Source organism: Bubalus bubalis, chromosome 9 (assembly GCF_019923935.1).
Source record: "Bubalus bubalis isolate 160015118507 breed Murrah chromosome 9, NDDB_SH_1, whole genome shotgun sequence".
Classification (NCBI taxonomy): domain Eukaryota; kingdom Metazoa; phylum Chordata; class Mammalia; order Artiodactyla; family Bovidae; genus Bubalus; species Bubalus bubalis.
In genome coordinates, this window is record NC_059165.1 from 44,947,698 (window position 1) to 44,971,895 (window position 24,198).

Here is a 24,198-nt window from a genome sequence, read left to right on the forward strand (position 1 = left end):
AATGGCACCAACAGACAAAAGCAACTAGACAAAAATAAATACATAAATACTAAGTGCAGTAAGTTCTACAAAGGAAGCAAATAAGGAGCTGGCATGGGGAATAATATTAAAGTTTGAGGAAAGAGGTAACATTTTACCTGACATTCAAACAACGAGGAAAGAAAGTCATGAAAAGAGATGTGGAATTGTATAATCCCATTTTTAAAGAATGTCCAGAAAGGCAAACATATAGACACAGAAAGTAGATCGCTGCTGCTAAGTCACTTCAGTTGTGTCCGACTCTGTGCGACCCCATAGACGGCAGCCCAAAGTAGATTAGTGGCTGCCTAAAGGAGATCGGCCCTGGGTGTTCACTGGAGGGACTGATGTTGAAGCTGAAACTCCAATACTTTGGCCACCTGATGCGAAGAACTGATTCATTTGAAAAGACCCTGATGCTGGGAAAGATTGAGGGCAGGAGGAGAAGGGGACGTCAGAGGATGAAATGGCTGGATGGCATCACCGACACAATGGACATTAGTTTGGGTGGACTTCAGGAGTTGGTGATGGAGAGAGAGGCCTGGCGTGCTGCGGTTCATGGGGTCACAAAGAGTTGGACACGACTGAGCGACTGAACTGAACTGAATGGGGAGGGAGTGGGAGTGAGTATAAATAGGCATGAGGTTTCTTTTTGAGGTGATGGAAATGTTCTAAAATTCTATCCCTGCCCTGGATATTTACCCATGAGAAATGAAAGTATAAGTATACAAAAAGACTCATTATAAGTACTCAAAAGTATATTCATGGAATCCTTATTCATAATAGTGCAAAATGGAAATAATTCAAATACTGATCAAAAGGAAAGAGATAAACAAATTGTTATATACTTATACAATTGAAAAATACTCAGCTATATGAAAGAGCTAACTCTCATATACACAAAGATCCATGGATGAGTCTCAAAAACATTGTGCAGAGCAAAAGATGCCACATACATGCCCAAAAGTAAAGACTTTATTATTCCATTCATATGAAATTCTAAAAAAAGAAAATATCTATGGTGACAGAAGTCAGAAAATGGTTTCCAGGGGCGGGAGCAGGAGGAAGAGTAACTGGGAAGGGGCACAGGGAATGACCTTCTGAAGTGATGGAAATGTTTTATATCCTGTTTTGCATGGTGGTTGCTCAAGTTACGTATTTGCAGAAACTCATCAAATTGAATAAACCTGTACATCTTTTCAATGTAAAATATACCTGAGATTAAAATAAACTGGCTTTAAAAATTAATCCTCTAACCACCAAAAATCTACTGTATAGCACATGGAACTCTGCTCAATGTTATGTGCCAGCCTGTATGGAAAGGGCGTTTGGGGGAGAATGGATACATGTATATGTCTGGCTGAGTCCCTTCATTGTTCACCTGAAACTATCACAACATTGTTAACTGGCTTTACCCCAATACAAAATGCTTTTGGTGTTTAAAAAATTTAAATTCAATTTTTTTAAAAAAGCAGTTTGGATTATGTCAAAAATAAATCAGTTAATCCTCTCCATAGACTGATGCATGTACATACACAACATTCTTCCTGTAATTTCTGCATGTTCTCAGACCCCAGCAGTTCACACAATCTGGATTAAGAACTCCCGGACAAATGACTTTCCAATATCTCACATTCTCTGAATTCTCTGAAGAAAAAAAAAAATTCTGAAATCACAAGGTAATCACAAAGTCAATAGGGAAAAATGAGTCCTCATGATTCACATTTTACCTATAACATAAATCAAGAAACGTACACAATTTTCCTTGGAAGTTATCAGCTAAGGTTAATATCTTTATCCTGGCCCTGTGGAGCAAAGGCCGAAGACAGGGAACTCATTGGACTGGAGATGGTTGCTAGCCAGAGGAGATGTGCATGAAACAGAAGTCCTGGTTTGAAGCCTTAGTTTTACCACTAACACACTGAAGAACCCTAAAGGAATTCTAGAATCAATCAGGCCAAATATCTCATTTCAAGGATGAACACCCTGAGTTCCAGAGAAAGGGATTAACTGGCTCAAGTTCAAATAGCAAGTAAGTAACAGGGCCTGATTAGAACCCTGTCTTATCAAACCCAACTGTTATGGACCCCGTTGTTTTGTTTGGCCAGTGTCTATTTTCTAGGAACTTCTTCTTTGTCCTATTATACACGGGCCTGTCGTAGAGCTACCATGTTCCTTCAAAGTAACCCACACCACCAGGCCTACAGTATATGGGTCTAGAGAGACAGGTGGGAGAGAAGAGGGGAGAGGAATGAGGAGAGGATGGGGAGAAGGAGGAAGAGGAGGACAGAAGAGAGAGAGATCCCATCTGTCTTTTTTTTATTATTCATTTTTTCTTGGGTTTTTTTTGGCTGCACTGGGTCTTCATTGCTTTGTGCAAGCTTCCCATAGCTGTGGCAAGCAGGGACTACTCTTTGTTGGGGTGTGTGGTGGCTTCTCTTGTTGGGGTCTGCAGCTCTAGAGTACAGGCTCAGTAGTTGTGGCCCACAGGCTCAGCTGCCCCATCACAGCATGTGGAATCTCCCCAGAAAAGGGATCGAATCTGTATCTCCTGCATTGACAGGTGGATTCTTATCCACTGGGCCACCTGGGAAGGCTAGAAGCTGGTCTTCTGAAGTTAGATTTTGTTGTTATTTTTCATTGAGGTATAGCCAGTGTACAATATTAGATAAGTTTTAGGTGTACAACACACTGATTCACAATTTTTAAAGGTTGCATTCCATTCATAGTTATTTTAAAATACTGGTTATATTCATTGTGTTGTCCATCTGCTTTTAGATGCTTATACCACAAGCCTGTGGCAACAACCATTATCTGTCCCATAGTCTGGAAAATCCATTAAGTCAGAGGTGCCCAACGATTAGGCCTGTTACTCAACCTAGAGATTATTTCTGTAGACCTTATAAGAGTTCAGAGAATATTTAAGAAGGTATTTAGTAGAAGAAATTAGAATAAAACATAGGCAGGATGCTCTTTGACATCAGTTTTAGTGATTTTTTTTTATATGTCTCCTCACATAAGGGAAACAAAAGCAAAAATAAACAAATGGTTCTATATCAAACTAAAAAGCTTTCACAAAACCAGGGAAACCAACAAATGAAAAGGCTACCTACTGAATGGGAGAAAATACTTGCAAATAATATATCTATAAGAAGTTAATATTCAAAATATACAAAGAACTCATACAACTCAATATCAAAAAAAAAAACCCTCATTCTAAAAATGGGCAGAGCATCTGATTAAACATGTTGGCAAGGATGTGGAGAAAAGAGAACCCTCATGCATTGTTCATGGGAATGTAAATTGGTACAGCCACTGTGGAAAGCAGTATAGGAGTTCCTCAAAAAAATTAAACATAGAACTACCACATGACCCAGCAATTTCACTCCTGGGTATTTATCTGAAGAAAATGAAGACACTAATTAAAGAAGTTATATGCACCTCTATGTTCACTGCAGCATTATTTACAATAACTAAGATAGGGAAGCAACCCAGTGTCCACCAATAGATGAATGGGTGAATAAGATGTGAGATACACACACACACACACAATGGAATATTACTTAGAAGAAGGGACAGAGAAAAAAAAACTTTTTCAACTTTCACCAAACCTATCCAATTAAATTCAACCTACCAAATGACAGGTTTCTCAAGAAAGAAAGCAGGGCTTATTTACTTGAGTTGCAAACAAATAAGGAAAAATTGGCATCAACTTTATGTCTTTCTAAATGTTTTACTCTTGGTCTCAGGCAGGATGTTTTTAAGATTCTAAGCATCAGCCTCAAGTTAATTAATCATTAACCACCCTTCATGACTCCAGTTTGCCTTGCTCCCAGGTTCCTGCCAAAGATGTTAGTTCTGAGGAAACCAAAGTGGTTAAGGTGGCCACCATGTGCCCCCTGGTCAAATGGAGTTTACCTGTAGCATCCCAGCCATTACCTTGGCTTTGTCTTCTAATAGAACCCACTTGTTCCCATCATCACTGGTCTCTCTTCAAAAAACCTGACTCTACAGAAGCAAGGGCACAGTTTTCATTGGTTATTTATTATATCTAACAATGTGATTGGCTCATCAATCATCCAATCAGAAAAATTACAGGCAACAGCTCTAAAGGAGTGTTCCCTAGGTACTGAGGAAAAGATGGCCAAAATGTCTTAAGCCAAAAAAATAAATAAATAAGATGCAAAATAGTATGTGCTTTATGTTCAATATGTTTTTGTTCAGTCACTCAGTCGTGTCCAACTCTTTGTGACCCCATGGACTGCAGCACACCAGGCTTCCCTGTCCTTCACCATCTCCCAAATCATGCTCAAACTCATGTCCATTGAGTTGGTGATGCCATCCAACCATCTCATCCTCTGTCCTCTTCTCCTGCCTTTGATCTTTCCCAGAATCAGGGTCTTTTCTAATGAGTTGACTCTTTGCATCAGGTGGACAAAGTATTGGAATTTCAGCTTCAGCATCAGTCCTTTCAATTAATATTCAGGACTGATTTCCTTTAGGATTGACTGGTTTGATCTCCTTGCTGTCCAAGAGACTCTCAAGAGTCTTCTCCAACACCACAGTTCAAAAGCATCAATTCTTCAGTGCTCAGCCTTCTTTATAGTCCAACTCTCACATCCACACATGACAACTGGAAAAACCATAGCTTTGTCAGCAAAGTGTTTAGCATTAACCTTTTAGTTGTGGATCATGGGGAAGACAGGGAGGTGGTCTTTAAGGAGGGTCAGGGTAGCAAGAGTCTTGGGGAGGGTTCAGGTCAGTCTTAGAGCAGCATCTATTACTAGTCGTATAGATGTAATTCAACATTTTAACAACCACTATGGTCACACCATTGTATAGTACTGCCCAGAGACAGGCAAAAAGGGTCCCTTTGCTGGCCCCCACATTTTAGAAGACCTCACATGTCAGAAAAGAATAAATTCCTTGGAGAACACATGGTCACCATTGTCCATCAGTGTTCAAAACTTTAGCAAGCACAGCCCATTCCCTAAACACCTGCTTTTCAGACCAACAACATTCAGGCCCCAGAGAAGCAGTTCTGCTCACCTCCTGCTCCTTGAACAGATGGCTGAGTCTGAATGCCATGAAGGTTTGTGGGTTGTGGCTCTGCTGACATTGAAGACAGAATGCAGAGTGCAGGAGGGTTTGTGTGGTGAGAGTGCTTAGGTTAGAGAAAAGACTAATTAATTAATTTGTCAAATTCTTCCACAAAGATAGCATAAATGTGACAGATTCTTGAATAATGAAGTACAGTTTCCCAGCAGTGCTGAGTGTCCATTTTTTTTTTTTTTGCTTCTCTTTGTTTTATAACGTTATTCACAAATTAGCATGGTATCCATAATTGCATGTGGTAACTAAGGAATATACGCTGTATTAAACAATTCATCTGTATGTACTGTCAAGAAAAGGTACCCAAAATGTCTTAGGTAAAAAAATAAGATGCAGAATAGTAGGTACATTATATTCCTATTTCTGTGGGGTTTTTTTAAGTTCATATACACAGAGATATACATTTGAACAATCACAGTAAATTTCTGGGCTTTCTGTCTAGAGTTTTCTTTTTCTGGGAGTCCACTGAGAGGGCAATTTACTCTATTTCATGCTCTTCTGAAGTGTTTGAACATTTTTTTATAGTTCATAGATCACTTTTTCAATTTCAAAAAGTAGTATTTCATAAAAAAGAAATTCCTTATAGACTGAGTAAATTTTATTTTCTTTTTATGTATTTTCTGATTTTTCTACATTGACTCTGTATTTTTTAGTAACTTCTACATAATTCACTTCTAGGGCCTTCCCTGGAACTCCACTGGTTAAGTCTCCATGCTTCCACTGAAGGGGCATAGGTTTGATTAGCTATAAAAGTTATAGTCACTAATAACTTTCCCTCGTTAATTAGCCCAATGTGCTTCCACAAGATTTTCTGTCTCTGTAGCTGAGAATGTGGGTTTCCGGTTGTGCTGAGAACTAAAAACCACTGTTCAGGGTGTGCATACAAGAGAAACAGACTCAGAGACAGAGGCTGACAAAAACAGAGACAGAGAGACAGAAAGAGGCAGACAGGGACAATCCCAACAGTTGTCACAATCTCCCCAGAGTAAGCAACAGCAAAGATAACATCTTGAGAAAAATGTTTCTTCCTGGGGATGTCCAGAGACTCTCCCCACTTCACTCCTCTGGAAATCACAATCCCACTCCACTTGGGAAGCATGGCTGAGGGGAGCTGGGGCAGAGAGAACACAGTCCCAACAGCAGATGGGAGGTTCTTACCAGCCCTTCAGACTGCAGAGGCCACTCACACCCCCGGCTTACTAGCTTCCCCGATACCTAGGCTTCCGGGTCATCCCAGTGCACATTGCCACCCACCCTCCCCCCAACCCCGGCTTTGCACACAGGCTGTCCAAAACTCTGACACCAGAGCTCACAGACGTGTCCACAGTCGTGAGTTTCAGACGTCCAGCTCCAAACCCCTCAACCTCCTCTTCTAAAAATGCCTATTAGCTCCATTTCATCTCCTCTCATTCTAAAATCCACTAATTCATTGGGGGAAACAATTCTTTTGATCTCTGATTGCCTAGTCATTCATAATTGATAACCTGACTTGGGAGGGAAAAAGTCACCATTACCTGTTCCACGTGATATGTCCCAGAGTTTCAATTATGGAACCCCACTAGTGGAACAGAACTTTATTCCAATGAGGCAAATCAATCAGGGATGAAGGGGACAGAGAAGAGCAAGAGAGAGACAGAAAGAAACAGATAGAGACCAAGAGTCCAACCATATACACAGAGGAAGTAGTTAGAAACACAGATAGAAGGTGACTGTTTCAAACTTCCAGCAGCCAAAGCATCACCCAGGAAGGTTTTTAGCTCAACCCTTGTTGTCTCAGACTTGGTAAAACTGACCCGGGACGTCTTACTTCCTTCATCACAGATAACAGTGAAAAGCAGGGCTCCCTTTTCCTGACAGTTCCATGACTCTCTCAGCCCTCTCAGCAATGACCTTCCAGCATTCACAGCCATTATCTTAAAGACCTTGGCATTGGCAGCCTTCAGAGTGAGCAGTAATAAGAAGTCCATACACACCCAAGGATACTTAAGTCCGGGAGTTTAAGCATAAAGCAGATGAGGTTGGGGGTAGGAATTGTGGGGAGGTGGTTCACAGGGAGGGGGTGAGAAACCTGGGAATAAGTTCAAAGGAAACACTTTACTACCAAAAGCTTGAAGTAATCAGCTCTTCTTTAAAGAACATTCTGTTACTATGTCATTTCTATCTGTCTTGGGTCCAGTTTCACAACTCAAGTGTATTGGATTGAATCACATCAATTCTGGTGGTAGGGGAATGCTTAAAATACGTGAGCAGAAGGCACTTTTCTAGAATATTCTCTTGCAATGCAGCTAACACCCACACACATCCAATGACTTGACCCTAGTATAGTTTCAGAGGCATTCAAAAGCTCCAACAAGGTGACTGCCCATAGCAAGTCTTATGTACAGAGACTCACTAGGAAAGAAAGCTAGAATTCAACTCCCACAAAAGACAGCTTGCAGAACATGGCATCTACTTAATTGTTATCAATTGGCTTTGAAAAACCTGACATGGCATTTGGAGCCCTAAGGGGGTGACTGCAGCTCTCCTCAGAAAATCTGATCAACAAGGTAGTTGCTGCCTCCAAAGTCCAAATCCCTTAACCATGGGTAACGTGTTTTCAAATAATGATATCACCTGAAAATTGTACAGCACTTCATATTTCTTAAGTGCCTTCATCCACATGGTCTCCCGGTGCTGGCAGCCAGGCAGGGAGGAGAAGGGAGCCATTTGAGACAATGATGTGCTACAGGTCACACACGGTGGAAGTGATGGCCCAGCTGTACATGTGGTTGAGTCAGGGACAAAATCCCAACTCCACAGGTCTTCCTGTGATGCCCAGAAGGCCTTGCACATTGACTAACCCTCAACATTTTAAATTTCATTACTCTGCTGGCTCACGTGGGCATTCACACACTCTCCCTCCCCCATCAGGACTTCTGCTCCTCCCTATGCCTGAAATGCACTTTCCCAGGGAAGAGCCACTTGCTATTCATATCTTGGCTCAAATGTCATCTCCCCAGACAGACTCTACTTCCTAGGAAATAAGCCTTCACTATGACATCCCTATGTAGAAATGAGCACATTCTGAAATTATTTCCTGCACTGGTGATCTTGTTAATCACCTGTTCCCCCAGCAGAAGCATGAGGGCCAAGCTTGTGTACCACTGCATCCCACATGCCTAGAACAGTGCCTGGTATACAGTAGGTGCCCCCAAATGTTTTCTAAGTGGCTAACCTATTTCTTTAATACTCATAATCAACCTTGTAGAAACACGAAAGCATTATCATTATTGTTTTACAGATGAGGAAACTGAGGCCCAGATGACAGACCTGTTCAGGATTGCAGCTAGAAAAGAGACAGAGTTGAGAAAAGAGCCTGCGTCTTAGACATCAAGTCCAATGCTATCTGCACTATATAGCTTTTTTATACCAAAAGTTTAGGATGAGAAATTCTTGCTAATCAAGAATTACTTTATATCCCATTAATTCAACAAAGGTTCTGAGCATTTATTAAATTCAAGAAGTATATTAAACTCTATGTGATATAAAAAGGATACAGGCAAGGTACACTTCCTGCCTCCAAGGAACTTATCAACTTCTAGGAAAGTTAAAAATAGACACATGAATATCAATAAAATAAAATAGAAAACTTTAAGAGCTATTATGGACTGAAGCATGTTCACCCCAAAATCCAAATGGTGAAGTCTGAACCCCCATCACCTCAGAATGTAACCATACTTGGAGACAGGGCCTTTTAAAAAGGTAAAGGTTAGTGAGATCATATGGCTGGCCCCTAAACCACATATCCATATTTGGAGGTGGGCTTCAAAGAAACAATTAAGTTAAATGAGGCAATTAGGGTAGCTCACTAATTCAATAGGACAGTTGGCCTTATAAGAAAAGGACGAGACAGTAGGGATGTGTGAGCATAGAGAAAAGGCCATATGAGGACACAGTGAGAAGGAAGCCATCTGCAAGCCAGGAGAGAGGCCTTAGGAGAAACCAAACCTGTAACACCTTAATCTTTTTTTTAATTTGAGGATAATTCCTTTACAATGGTGTTGGTTTCTGCCATACAACAGCATGAATCAGTCATAGGTATACACATGTCCTCTTCCTCTTAAACCTCCTTCCCACCCCCACTATTCCACCCCTTTAGGTTGTCACAGAGCACCAGGCTGAGCTCTTGGTGTTAAACAGCAACTTCCCATTATCCATCTATTTTTACACATGGTAATGTATATATTTCAATGTCACTCGCTCAGTTCGTCCCACCCTTTCCTTCCCCGGCTGACACCTTAATCTTGGATCTTTAAACTCCAGAACTATGAGAAAAGTAATTTCTGTGTTTAAGCTACCCAGTCTGTGTCTCTCTCTCTTCTCTCCTTATAAGGATACCAGTCACGTTGGATTACTAGCCCACCCTACTCCCATATAACCTCATCATAACTTAACCAATTATATCTACAACAAAACTATTTCCAAATAACATCACATTCTGAAGATCGGGACTTAACATTTCTTTACGGGAAAGGATACAATTCAAAAAGTGTCTGATCCAATTTTACTTTAAAAGACTCCTTCTAAAACTTTTTCTGGAAATAATGGAAAAGATAAATGACAAAAAGTTTAATGTAAAGATTATGTAAACCTAGAGCTATCAGGGCCCCACCAGCCCACCACTGGAGAGAAACTGGAGGAAAGCAGAGCCTTAAGAAAGAGAGATGGAACAAGTCCTGATGGCCTTCTCTGAGCCCCTGGATCTAACCACACCTGATGCTGGTCTTTCCAGTTATATGGGTTATTACATTCTCTCTGTTCATTAATTATATAACTGAATCACTTAAAACCAATAGTCCCAACTAATAAAGAAAACAGAATCAATAAGATCTGACAATTATCACATGAGAGCAGTTGAAGGAAAGATGAAGCTACCTCCAAACTGAGTCACTGAGAGGAAATAGGGATGAAAATGGACAAAGGGAAGTCTATAGGAAGAGAAAGTTTGAGAGGGAAAAATAATAAGGTTAGTTTTGGGTTTCTTGAACTTAAGATTCTAGGATGACATGAATGGGGCTATATTCTATAGGACAAAGGAAACTAAGATCAGGATTCACAGGAGAAAGATTATTACCTCCCATAAGTGTGATTTGTACTAACACAAAGGGATGTATCAAATTCACTGCAGGAAACCAAAGCCACTCTGGATAGATCAAGCAGAAAGAGGTTTAATACAGGGATTTAGTTACTCAAAAGGAAAAAAAGGACTGGAAGGCTAGAAGGGGTAGAAGTCAGGGGGTCTCCAAGGGATTAGGGAGCTCAATGACATGCTACCATAGCTGCAATCCCACCTGCTGCCATTCCTGCCCCTAAAGTCCCTGGAGGCTGGTGACTACCAACTGGGATGCTGAGTCCAGTCACTGAAACTGCCTCTTAACACATCTCCACCACCTTGACTCTCAACAACCATGGCTGCAGACAGACCCCAGGAAAGGGCAATGAATTGGGGAAACATATCGTGCATCTGGAATCCTAGCTGCAAGAAAGATGAGTTAGCTTTCCAATGTCTCGAGGTAGAAGGATGAGGAAATGGTAATTGAGAAGCCAAGCCATGGCTTCTACCACCAGGGATATTTGCATATGATGATAAAACAAGTCAAAGAGCAATTAATTGTCCATGTGATCACTGTACACCCTTCAACAAGTGTGTTTTCACACAATGAGAATCAGTTTCCCTGTCTCTAAAACAAGGCAACTGAACCAAGTGATTTGTAAGAGACTCTTCAGTCCGGCTATTTTAGATGTCTGGGAAAGCCACTCATGTCCTGATCCAGAGTTAAACAATTTCCCCCTGGGAGTATTATCTTTCCAGTCAGCAGCCCAGCCCTCCACATTTGAACATAATCATTAAACACCTGGCAAGAAGTGCCACCCCACATACAGTTTAATAACTCACATTCCAATCCAATTACTGCACGTTTCATCAACAAGTGCTTCTTAGAATACAGCTGTTTCTCTGAGCAAGCAGACTTTTTAGAAGGGAAATTACGATGATTATCTTTAAGATACAGGCATGAATAATAAAATCATTCCGCCTCTCTCGTCGCTGTTACCACTTCCCTTTCAGGCTGTCTTAGACGGGGACCTCAATGCAGCCCGTGTCTCAACACAGCCACCCTTCCCACTCTGGACCCTTTAGTCCCCTCCACTAAGGTCTGCCCTGTCTCTTCATCAAAACACATCTGTCCTAGGTCCTAAAGGAGCCAAAGGATTTGACAAGGGTCCTACTTATTACCTCTTCATCTCTGACCTACTATTGCATGTGAAGTTGGAGGGAATTTGGTGCGGAGATAAGAAACGGACTGACAGTGAGGCAACTGTATGGCTTGGAGCATCTGACCTCTTTCTGGGTCCCTGAGTTCCCACCTCTCAAATAAGAGGATTGGATTAGACCAGGAATTCTTAGACCAGGAGTGCTGGATCGAGCTTCATCTGATACCTCTAAAGCTTTTAAATACATAAACCAGTAAATTTCCTCCACTGATTAAGCTACTCTGAACAGGGCTTCTGTACCTTGAAATTAAAAGCAACTTATGTGACAGTATGTTTATATGTAAGATGCTCTAAGGAGAGAAGTCACAGTTTCCAGGAGATCTTCAGAGGAATCTGTGACTCCCCCCAAAAAATATTTTAAATCCGTAAACTAGGAAAATCCTTCAGGTCCTCTTGTAGCATTAGCATTCTGGAATCTTATGACTCTACGAAATTCTAAATTATTGCTTTGACTGATAATATGTAACCCACACCATTCTAAAAATAGTTTTTTAAAAAATAAAGTTGATCTTTTCCATTATAAAAGAAATACATGCTTATTACAGAAAACTATAAAACTATAGAAAAATCAAAAACTAAACAGAAAGACAACCACTTCTAATATTTCTAAAGTTCCCTCTCAATTCTTAATTTTTTCTATGTATAATCTTAGGGAGGTTTTTATATAGCTGAGTTCATACTATATGTACAATTCTGTATCATTTATTTTTCACTTGCCATTATCATATAATTCCCAAATGATCACAAACTCTTTGTAAACAGCCTTTTTAAATGACTTCTTCACATTCTGTTGAATGGATATTTTATAACTTACTACTCCCCAAATGTTGGACAAAATAAAGTTGTTTCCAGGTTTTGTCGTTTTTTTCCTTGCGTTTTTGTTTTGTTTCATTTTTGCTATTCTATTTCTTTTTGTAAGGGAAGACTCCTTGCTAAACATAAAGAAAGGAGGCACTAGCTCTGGAATGCCTGTGACCATGTCAGACCTCATGGGGAAAGAGGCGGAGAGCCATCCAGACACAGGGCAGTCCCCACCTGGCCATGGAGACAACTCCTGGGTCCTACACCAATCCAACGTTAAGTCATCTCTAAGCCTCTCATTCTTCTCCCATTTGGCTTCCCTGATAGCTCAGATGGTGAAGAATCTGCCTGCAATGCAAGAGACCCCAGTTCTATTCCTGGGTTGGGAAGATCCACTGCAGAAGGGATAGGCTACCCAATCTAGTATTCTTGGGCTTCCCTTATGGCTCAGCTGGTAAAGAATCCACCTGTAATGCAGGAGACCTGGGTTCGATCCCTGGGTAGGGAAGATTCACTGGAGAAGGGAAAGGCCACCCGCTCCAATATTCTGGCCTGGAGAATTCCATGGACTGTATAGTCCATGGAGTTGCAAACAGTCAGACACGACTGAGTGACTTTCACTTTCACTTTCCAGGGCAGCACTCCTGGCCTCAGGGAGGAGGGTCTGCCCTGATCAGTGGGTTTGGGAAGCAGTCCCTTTCACTACAACCAGCACAGCCCTCTGTTCTGTCCTGCTTGTTTTTGGTAGGTCAGGCCCCAGTTTGGGCAGCTCTTCAGTGATCCAGCTTTGTAACAGAAGAGAACTCACACTCTGTTGTCCAGCAATAAGAAATCTCTTTAATCTCCAAAATCTGTCTGATTAGGATAAAGGTGGTATTTGGGTCACCTATCTCCTTAGGTTTTGTCTAATTTTTCTATTGGTTTAAGTTAGGAAGAAGGATGCTATTTATCCAACCCCTTCAAAACCACAGCTAAGACAATAATATCCTCCCCACTGTTGCTGAGTCTCTTTTCTCCTCATCCTGCAAGTGGGATGTTGGGGTTTGGGACTCTGTTTGGAGGACTTAGCTGAAGACAAAACCTCTTGCTACCTGTTTGTCTTGGCAGTCAGTACTGAGCTCAGATAGATACCAGAGATAATAGAGGTTGTTATTACCTCTAACAGCCACTACTGTTTCTTGAGTAGTCATCACGCACTCTGCATTGTGTTAGATGCTTTACACACGTAGTTCATGCTAACAAAAACCCTGTGAGGTAGATTGTCACCTCCATTTTACAAGTGAGGAAGCCAAGGCTCAAAGAGGTCCTATAACACCAAGAGTCACACTGTTAGCTGTGGCTAGGCTAGAATTCACACTTAGATTAAAGCCCATGCTGAAAGCTCATGCTCTTAACTTCTTGGCAACCCCATGGGTCTCCAAGGAGGGGCTGGGGACAGGGGCAGGTGAAAGAGTCAGGACCCCCACCCTCCCTCAACACTCAGTCCAGGGAATTCCACCAGGCCACACCAGTCTTTATCTTTCCAGAGACCACCTCCACAGCATCAGTGTGGTTCAAAGGGACTTGAGGGGAGCATGCTATTTATTTTCGGCTTCTGGGTTTTGATGGAAAATTCACGTAACATAAAACTTGCACGATTCAGTGGCATTTCATACACTCACAATGTGCACAATCACTGGTTCCAGACCCTAGTTTTTTATCACCCTACTGCCATTTTTATTACCCTAAAAGGAAACCCCAGTACACTGTCACTCCCCAGGGCCCCCTCCCCCCAGCCTCCGGCAAGCACTCATCTGCTTTCTACCCCTTCTGGTGTGCCTATTCTGGATATTTCATATGAATGGAATTACCCGCAGGAGACTTCTCACGGGTGGTAACAGCTCCCAACTCGTTCACTGTGGGTCGGGGAAGCCGCCTCAGAGCACAGGGTAGAGAATCCTCGTCCTGCTGCCTGCTCTGGTTCCTTCTCTCCCACTAGGCTGCCTCTCTGCTGTTCTCTCTTTGACCATCCACCCTTTCCTCCTACCTCCCTTACACATTAACTCAAAACAAACCAACAAACAAAACCTTTCCTACCAATGAGCCAGTGACCTAGCAAGTGTAATGATTCAACCTTCTTTCTCCTTGCTCAAGAGCGTCAAGACAGGGACTTCCCTGGAAGTGCACTGGCTAAGACTCCTTGCTTGAATCAGATCCCACATGCCACAAATAAGAGTTCAAGTGCCACAACTAGAAGATGCCACATGCCACCACTAAAGATCCTGCATCCTGCAACTAAAGATCCTATTCACTGCAACCAAGACCTAGCATAGCCCAATAAAAGAATAAATAAGAAGGTCAAGACCAAAACGGCACTGATAGAGTCAGAAGTTCAGCAGTCCAAATAGTCTAGGCTTCTACAGGAGTCCTCATTCAATGAGCATACAATTCCACTGTCGCATCCACCTCCACCCATGCTACCCTTCACCCTTGTCGTAGGAGCTCTGAAAACTGTATATATCCTTATAATGTATTATCTCTTCTTTCAAGATGAACTCTAGTCTTCCGGTAGTAGTTATGTGGTGAGCAGTGAACCAGGGTTATCATTCCCGTCTGTGAATACCTTCCCTTCTGGCTGGAGAAAGCAGAGGAGAACCTGAGTTACTCAAAATGCTACTGTCAGAGCATGGAGTAGGAGAGGCAAGGAAGGGGTGACTGACGGAAATGCAGGACCAAGGAAGCCAAGGGGGGCGGAGGGATTCTATGCTGAAAAAGGACTTCTACATCTTTCAGGAACATCCTATGGAAAATTAACTGAGACAGAGACCACCTGGCTTTCTCTGGGAAAGTACAGAGGCACACAGCATCTCCCTGGAAGTTCTCTATGGTCCACAGCTGGCATGAAGGAAAAGGTATTCACCACAGACTGATAAAGTTCAACAATTTCCTAGGCCAGTTCCAAATTCCCTGCATCTCAGCCCAACAAGACAACTACCTATATTCCTGTGACAGAGAAGGGGAAGGAAAGACTCTCAACAGGAGAACTGGGACAGATGAAATGCAGCAGCCCTTTTCCTCAGTCCTACTGCATACCCCCCTGCCTCTTCTGAGTGTGTCTGTGGCGTTCTGTGACCCTGAATACACAGTCATCACCATGAAGGCTCTCATTAATCTCAGAACTTGTGTCCCCACCACCACCACCCCCAACACACACACACATGCACACCTCCAGCATCACTAAGTCAGTAGGCAAATACCCATGATCTCTTTGGGAGGTTATTACTCAGTGGATTTAAAATATAGAAATGAGTGTTCTATGGCTAATAAGCCTAACCCTGGATGCTTAAATGGGAGCCCAAAACACTTCCCTCAATACTGATACCCTCTCTTTCCTAGGGCTGTGGCAACAAATTCCCACAAACTGGGAGGCTTAAAGCAACATAAACTCACAGTTCTAAAGGCTCAAAGTCCAAAACCAAGGTGCTGGCAGGGCTATGCTCCCTCCAAACACTCTAGGGAAGAATGCTTCTTGGCCTCTTCTGGTTTCTGGTGGTTGCTGTTAACCCTTGACATTCCTTGGTTTGTGGTATCACTGCAATCTCTGCCTCTGTCTTCTCACAGAGTTCTCCCTGTGTGCCTGTGTATAGATTTCTCCTTATAGACACTAGTTATTGGATAAGGGCCCACCATCATCCAGTATGACCCTCCTCTTAACTTGATTACATCTACAAAGTCTTATCTCCAAATACACTCACATGTACTGAAGATAATCTTCAGGAAGTTAATACTTGAAGGTATCTTTTGGAGGAACACAATTCAACCCACCACACCCCAGAGGCCTTTCATGTTAACAGTTACCTGTTGTCAGTTCCTCAGACCTCAAAAATATATCACCAACACTACAAAACAGCAGTATTTACTTAGCACTAAGTGCTACTTTACATGGATTTTCCTGTTAATCCTCAAATACTCTGTGAAGTAGGAATTATGACTAGCACCATTTGACAAGCAAGAAAGTTGAAGCTTTAGAAAATTAAGTAATTTACCCAAGGAATATAGTGATAGATCCAGGATTTGAACCAAACTCTGATCCTAAAGCTCACCAAAGTTCTTTCATGCTTTACTTTCTGAGCTTCCCTGGTGGCTCAAATGGCAAAAAAAAAAAAAAAAAAAAAAAAATCTGCCTGCAATGTGGGAAACCTGGGTTCGACCTCTAGGTTGGAAATATCCCCTGGATGTGTGATTTGGGGCAAGAAATGCCCCTCTCTGGGCTTCAATAGCCTTACCTGTAAAAAGACCAGTTCCTTTAAGTTTCTAAGGGTTCTTCCCACTATGACTCCAGAGTTTTCTGAGTCTTCCCATCCAACGTAACCCATCACTCTGGCCAGTTGATCCACTTCTAAAATCTACTGCAGAAAGGTCTGCTCCCTGACCCTCTTCCCTCCCCACCAGCAGACAGACATCTTGCAGTGTGTTTCTTCATGATTCAAACAAACAGGACTTCAAATACCCTTTTCAAAATTCGATATCAGGCTCTGACAGCCTCATGAGAAGCAGGGATCATTTCCATCTGCATATTCGCTTCAGGGACAGTCTAACTGACCCACAGGGAAACCCCAGCTCCACCAGCAAGACACATCTTTACAGCACTTGGGAGAAAAACTTGCATTTCTAATTTGTTTCTTATCAGCAGTGTGCCTCTGGACTAAGTGAGAACATAATGTCTTTCACTTGACTTAAATGAAAGTTCAGATTCCAGTTCCAGAGAACAGATTAATGAAAGGGACTTCACATTCCTGACCCCCCTCATCCCGGCATTTTCCCTCTGCCTTTCATTCCACTCTTCAGCTCAGCTACATATGCAGGGCTCTAAACATCATGACAGGAGAGAAGCAGCAAGGGAAGGGGATGGGGAGTGACAAAAAGATTAGGGTCAGTAAGGGAGCTGGTAAAACCATAAAGAAAAGAACATTGCTAAGAGCGAGCTGGACCCAAAATGATCACCAAATCACAAATCACTTTGGTTGTACTGATTTTAGGCATATTTTCTCTTGCAAGGCTCTCAGCAATTATGTGAGGCAGCTGTGCATGGTCCCACTCCACACATGAAAAAACCAAGGCTCAGCTAGTAAATGAGATTCAGAGCAGGTGTGGTTGGTCCAAAGCTGCTTTCCTCTACAACCCTGGAGCAGCAAGGACCACACACAAAATAAAACAGTCCCTCTTTCTACAGCTTGCATTGCTCTTGGTGTCATGGCTGCCAACTTACAAGAGTAAATTCTTTACTCTTCCTCACAAAAGAGGAGACAAGATTTTGTTCTAATGAAGCCAGTAACAAATAAGACTACCTCAGATCCAGAGTACCAGAGAGAATCAACGCTTGGGAAGAACTGGAATAGGAGGAAAGGGAGAAAGAAGTCCTCTTCATCCCAGTTCTCCTCCCTCTGGCTCCTGCTGCAGCATCAAAACCAAAGGCTGAATGACTCCTGCAACCTCTCCAAGCAGCAGTTACGCTGCACTCCCCAGCCCCGCCCAGCAGAGGGGCAACCTATCCTCATGTTTGACTTCCTGCGGTTCCCTCATCTGTGCGATGAGGGTGACATTGGTAGGTATTTCGTATACATCCTGAATCCACATCCTGAATCCCAGCTTCTCACTCCTCCAGTTCCTAAGACCCTATCCAACCACAATACAGTGCAATAGACACCTAATTTATCTCTTTCCTTTTGCTTTTACTTCCTATAGCTACACTGTCACCCCAGCAGGCACAGTGGTCTTTTTGAAATGTAAATTAAGTCATATTAACGTCTTGTTCAAAACCCTCTGATGGCATCTCATCATTCCTAGAATTTAAAAAGCTCTTAGTCATGGGGGAATTCCCTGGTTGTCCAGTGGTTAGGGCTGCAAGTTCCCCTGAAAGGGGCTCAGGTTCAATCCCTGCTTGGGAACTAACATCCTACATGCCTCACCTTGTAGCCAAAATAATAATTTTTTAAAATTCTTTAACTCTTTGCTGTGGTCTTCAAAGCCCACTCTTGCCCGCTTCCCTTACACTCTCCCCCTTGATCTCTCCACGCCAGCCACATGGGCCACCTTCTAGTTCCTGAAAAATAGCTGGTCCCTCTGATTTGCATGTTATTCCTATTTCATAGACTTTCTTCCTCACTTCATTTGGGTGTCTACTCAAATGTCTTTTCTCCAGAGAAGCTTTCCCAGACCCATACCACACCCACCACCAATTACAACTTCCCTTATTGTTGTCCTTCAGTGGCTAAATTGTGTCCAACTCTGTGACCCTGTGGACTGAAGCATGCCAGGCTTCTCTGTCCTTCACTATCTCCCAGAGTTTGCTCAAATTCATGTCTGCTTTCCTAACAGACTCTAAAAACTTCTTTGCCTCCTTTTTTTCCCAGAACATTTATTACTACTTAAAATTCTACATGTGTATCAATTGCTATGATGTCTCTTCCACTAAAATAAAAGCTCCATGACAACAGGAGTCTTGTCTGCATTGTTTATCCAATACTTGTCATGTAGTAGGTGCTTAATAAATATTAGTAGAATGAATAAATGAAGGAGACCAGATAAGTTTTGGCAAAGCTGCTAGTTGTCCCCAATATCCATTCTCCCCTTCTTCCTTTAAGTAATCAAAACCCCAAGCAGTGCACACTACCACCCACCTAAGAACTGTTTCCCAGACTCCCTTGAAGCTAGGTGTGTCCATGTCACTAGGTGCTAGCCAATTAGTGTTGTGAGGTAAAATACAGGATGCCCAGTTAAATTTGCAAGTCAGAGTGACAACCAGTAATTTTTTTTTTACTATAAGTATGTCCCAAATTAAAAGTCCAATAATTGTTTTAGTATAATGATGCCCACTAGAACAAAAAAAAAAAAAGAACTGATTGTCTATCTGACATTCAAGTTTAACTGGTTATCCTATATTTTTGTTGCCTAAATCCGGCAACACTATGGCCAACAAACTATGAGAGAAAGTAATGTTCACAACTCCGAGGTCACACCCTTAAAACCAGGGGATGTGTCCTCACTTTCTTCCTCTTTCTTATTGGCTGAAACACAATCATAGAGGGGGTGTGAGTCACCTTTGACCCTGTGGACAAGAAGTCCAGGCACCAGGGTTGATGTGAAGGAACAGTGCTGCTTTGTTCCAGATCTACCTGCTTGCTCACACTTGGGAAAATAACTTCCTTCAGCTTCATTGAAATCTCTATGTTATTTTGTCCTCCATTAAAGCAGCTAAATCCGTATCTGAACAAATGCAAAATAAAATTCTCCAAGCCAGAATACTGGAGTGGGTAGCTATTCCCTTCTCCAGGGGATCTTCCCAACCCAGGGATCAAACATAGGTCTCCTGCATTGCAGGCTGATTCTTAACCAGCTGAGCCATAAGGAAAGCCCCCTAAACTTGTAAATGAATATGATAATTCAGGTGGCTTCTAGATTATAAGAAAGCCCCAATAAATTTTTATTTCCTTTCATCCATACTAACAGGGTTGTCCCCTCTTTACCAAATTTCACAGCCCTGTTTTGAAGGAATTTGACATCTTCAAGCTTTATCAGCAGCTCTTGCAACCCCAAATTGTTTCAAAGTGGGGTTGCAGGAATTCAGTGGCCAGCAGGGGCTGTGTGCCCTCTTGGCCTCTGAGGAGTGGGGCTCAAGGTGAGGCATATTTATAGGCTATAATTAAGCAAAGGGACCAATAAGATTTTCAGTTCTCCCAGCACTGATTCCCAGCTGCTCAGAGAAGCTTCAGAATTCCCTGACACAGAGCTGCGAGCACTGGAAATACTCTCATCTATGGAAACTCAGGGAAAAGAGAAGCAGCCCTGAGTCCTTCTGCATGGGTGCTACCACAGGCTCAGCCAGAGTCACAGCTGTCCAGGCCAAGGAGAAGCCTCCGGGTTTCCGTGGGAAGTTCTCCCCTCCAAACCTATCCACTGCTCCCCACACCTTTTAGTGGCTGGTCTCTGCTCCAATGTCGCCTCTTTAGAGAGACCTCCTCTGGCCACTCCATCTAAAGGAGAAGCCCCTGTCACCCTCCACTCCTGGCCTGACACTTTACAGCATCTATTATATGTGTACTGGGTGATCGTCTGCCTCCCCCATTGAAAGGCAGGCTCAGTAAAGGGAGGGGATTTGTCTCTCTGGCTCCTGCTTTACCCCCAGGGGCACCTCAGATAGTGTCCAAGCAATTAGAAGGTGTGGGATAAATATTTCTGAATAAATAGAAGACAGATATGGACATAGACAGAAAAACAGATCTAGATATAGATGTAGATACAGATCTAGAAATACAGACATAGGTGTATCAGGGTCAATGGCAAGCCAAGCAGATTTTTAATCAATGGCTTCTAGCACAGGGTGACAAGAAAAGCCACAAAACCTCCATGTGCGTGATAATGTTGATGTTCTGTTAGAGAAAACTCAGCTTTTAGTTTAAGGTTGACTCCCTATGGACATGGAAAGCTCTGCTGGGTAGAAGTAATGTTTGCACAGAATGTTGAGCCAAAGGCATCTGCAGTTCAAGTCCCTGATGGGGAAACCGAGCCCAGAGAGAGCATGGGGTCACACTAACAACAGCAACTGATATCTGCAAAGCACTTTTTAGTGAGGAAGCATCTTCACTTCTTTTCTCATTTGATCCTCACAACAATTCTTCTAGGCAAGTGGTGGTAATATTGGTAGCACTGTATTATTTACAACTGCCAAAGTATGGGAGCAACCTAAGTGTCCATCAACAGATGAATGGATAAAGATGTGGTATGGAGACTTCCCTGAGTGGCTCAGTGGATAGAAATCTGCCTGACAATGCAGAGGACACGGGTTTCATCCCTGGTTCAAGAAGATTCCACATGCCTTTGAGCAACTAAGCGTGAGCGCCACAGCTACTGACGCCTGCTTGCTGAGAGCCTGTGCTCTGCAACAAGAGAAGCCACCACACTGAGAAGCTTGTGAACTGCAATGAAAAGTAACCCCACTCGCTGCAACTAAAGAAAGCCCACACAAAGCAACGAAGACACAGCACAACCAAAAATAAAATTAATTTTTTAAAGATGTGGTGTGAAAAAAAAATAAAAATAAAGATGTGGTGTGTGTGTATATATATATATATATATATATATAATGGAATATTACTCAACCATAAAAAGATTTAAATTTTGCCATTTGCAGCAACATGGATGGACTTAGAGGGCACTATGCTAAGTGAAATAAATGAGACAGACCTTACATGGTATCACTTATATCTAGATTCTAAAAAATGCAACAAACTAGTGAATAAAACAAAAAAGAAGCAGACTCACAGATAGAAAACAAACTAGTGGTTACCAGTTGAGAGAGGGAAGGGAGGAGGGACAATATAAGCATAGGGAGAAAAAAATGGTTATTATGGGACTAGATGAAATCATGTGTTTGAAACACAAAAATTGTAAAGCAGTATAGACTTTAACGAATCTTTCATTCAACAAAAAATGCAATAAGATAAAATAAAAATACTGGTAGCATTATAATTATACTGAAATATAATAATTAGCATTCTGAACTGCGTACTTTAAAATGGCTAGCTTGGTAAATTTTATGTTATGTGTATTTCACCACAACTAGAAATTTTTTTAATTATGTATGTGTGGTTCAGATGGTAAAGAATCTGCCTGCAAAGCAGGAGACCCAGGTTCAATCCCTGGATCGGGAAGATCCCATGGAGTGGGGAATGGCTACCCACTCCAGTATTCTTGCCTGGACCATTCCATGGACAGAGGAGCCTGGCAGGCTATAGGCCATGAGGTTACAAACAGTTGGATGGACACGACTGAGTGACTAACACTAACATATACAAAACTACTAGCCACAACTATATTTTGTGAATGAAGTCAGTAAAGCTCAGAGAGGCTGTAACTTGTAAAACTCACACAGTAAGGAATGTGTGGGGAAGCCAATCTCATATTAGGACTTTCCCTGGACCTTCTCTATGGGGAGAGGGAAACTTCACCTGACAAACATGCCAAGAATCAACCTCAAGCCACAAGATCACTGTCATTGCTCTGAGTTTTCCAAGGAAGCTTCTAATACACTTAATCCAGCACAGCTGTTCAAGCAGCTCTGCTGGAGAGACCTGCCTCTTGTGTGCTATTGTGCCGAGGGGCGGCTGATCCAACAGACAACGGCTCAGTACAGACTGTGTGTCGTTTACTCTCATTTTGTGATGATTAATTTGCTCGGGGACTAAGGGTGTTCAGTGGTTACATTAAGATGCAAAGAAAAATTAAACATTTATGCATCTTTTATCTCCTCATTTCAAGACAGATAAGTCCCATCAGTGTCTACAGAAGATATTTTCATTGACATTGTTTATCTGTTCCACTTGACTCCAAATTACACTTGAGAAACAAGAACTAACACACCATGGTGTTTTTATACAGAAGTGGTGACTACAGGAGACCAAGTATTAAAGAGAAAATATCTAGCCTGAGATTCCACTGCAGCATAAACTCAGTGAGATATGACACAAAGAATCAGGCCCAAACATGCAGGAGCACAATGAAGTCTTGGAAAAAGCCACCTGGGCCGCTTGAGTCCCTGCTTAATATGCAGCCCTGTGCAAGTTGGGTTTCATTTCCTGTGCCAGCTTTGCTGTCAAATCTAAATCACTGTGTTAAGAAGGCGTCTGAGGGCTAATCAGAAGTTACAGTCATAGCATGGAATGTAGTACATCATAACTGTCTGCTTCTTTTTTTAAAACTGCCCTTCGTGCCTTTAAGAGCCAGCCCTATTCTTAGGACAGCTCTCCTAAACTGAGAGGGAGACTGCTGTGTGTCCCATCAGCCTCCCCTGTTAGAATTGAGCACAAGGGAGGAGAAAAGACTTAGGCCCATACAATTGCCTGTTTTCTGATACTCCTCCAACTCTCCCACTTCACTTAGATCACGCATCTCTTTCATACTGGCTGCCTGGTCTTAATTTATCAGGCTTCTCAAGGTAGGGTGGCATAAAGATTAACTTTGGAACCCAAGAGAGCTGCATTTGAGCTCCATCACTTACCGTTTATATGAACTTGGAAAGTTACCTAACCTGATGGATCTTGTTTTTTCAACTCATAAAAAGGGAATAACATTGCCTGTCCCCACAGGATTGTTGTGTGAATTAAGTGAGATATTTTGTGCAAAGCAGTGGGTACAGTGCCTGGTGGCAGCAAGGGTTCAATAACTGGGCTACTCATGATGCCTGACTATACCAAACACTGTATTAATCCCAGAGCACACTTTGAATAAGCATTTATTAGCAGTTATCACACGGTCCTGAGAATAAGTGATCTCTTGGTTTTTATTTTATTCAGCATGAATTGCGCTTTATTGAGCACATATTATGTGCTAGGCCCTGCTGCATGTGGTTTGTGTCTTAACTCATTGAATTCTCACACAGTCCAATCACTCTGTGGGCAGAGGGGTGCAGGCTGGTTGGGGAGGAACACACACCCAGGCAATCTGGCTCTGGCACCTGCCCTCTTAACCTCACTGTCTCTGCCCAGGAGCAGCTGCTACTTCTTCTGTAACCAGAAAAGCAAAATATTTTTTAAGTGATTTAAAACAGTAAATACACACTCACTGAACCATTGTCAGCTCTCATCTGAATTTGTAAGAATCTGATGACTGAGAGATTGACACTTCTTTTAATTCAGATGAAAGTTATCGAGAGCCGGGTGTTAGGTACAAGGCAAGATACTGTGGGAAATATAACAGAAGAAATGATGTCTTCCCTTCAGGGCCTTTAGATTTGGAAGATGAGATATTATTGCCAGTAGCTGACATTCATTTAGTATGTGCTGTGTGCCCACTGTGCTAAAGGCTTTCTCTCATTCAATCCTCATGACAAATTGATATAATAGGTATGATTAATACCCACGAGGTGCAAATGAGGAAACCAAAGCCTTTAAATCTTAATAACTTGCTGGGGGTTCCAGG

The 24,198-nt window shown here is 42.2% G+C and overlaps 1 long non-coding RNA gene and 1 other non-coding gene across 5 annotated transcripts in view; both read right to left on the bottom strand.

The window, feature by feature from the left end:
- LOC112586856 overlaps positions 1-19,082 on the bottom strand; it is a 55,440-nt gene extending 36,358 nt beyond the window's left edge. The window contains exon 1 of one of the 4 annotated variants that reach the window (XR_006553260.2): positions 17,571-19,082. This is a non-coding gene — a long non-coding RNA (uncharacterized LOC112586856). The other 3 variants (XR_006553261.2, XR_003111325.3, XR_003111324.3) reach the window with 3 other exon arrangements.
- A 3,895-nt stretch (positions 19,083-22,977) lies between these two features.
- LOC112587174 lies at positions 22,978-23,116 on the bottom strand. The gene has a single exon (XR_003111701.1). It is a non-coding gene; the product is annotated as a small Cajal body-specific RNA 11 (non-coding RNA).
- Between the last annotated feature and the right edge of the window lie 1,082 nt (positions 23,117-24,198).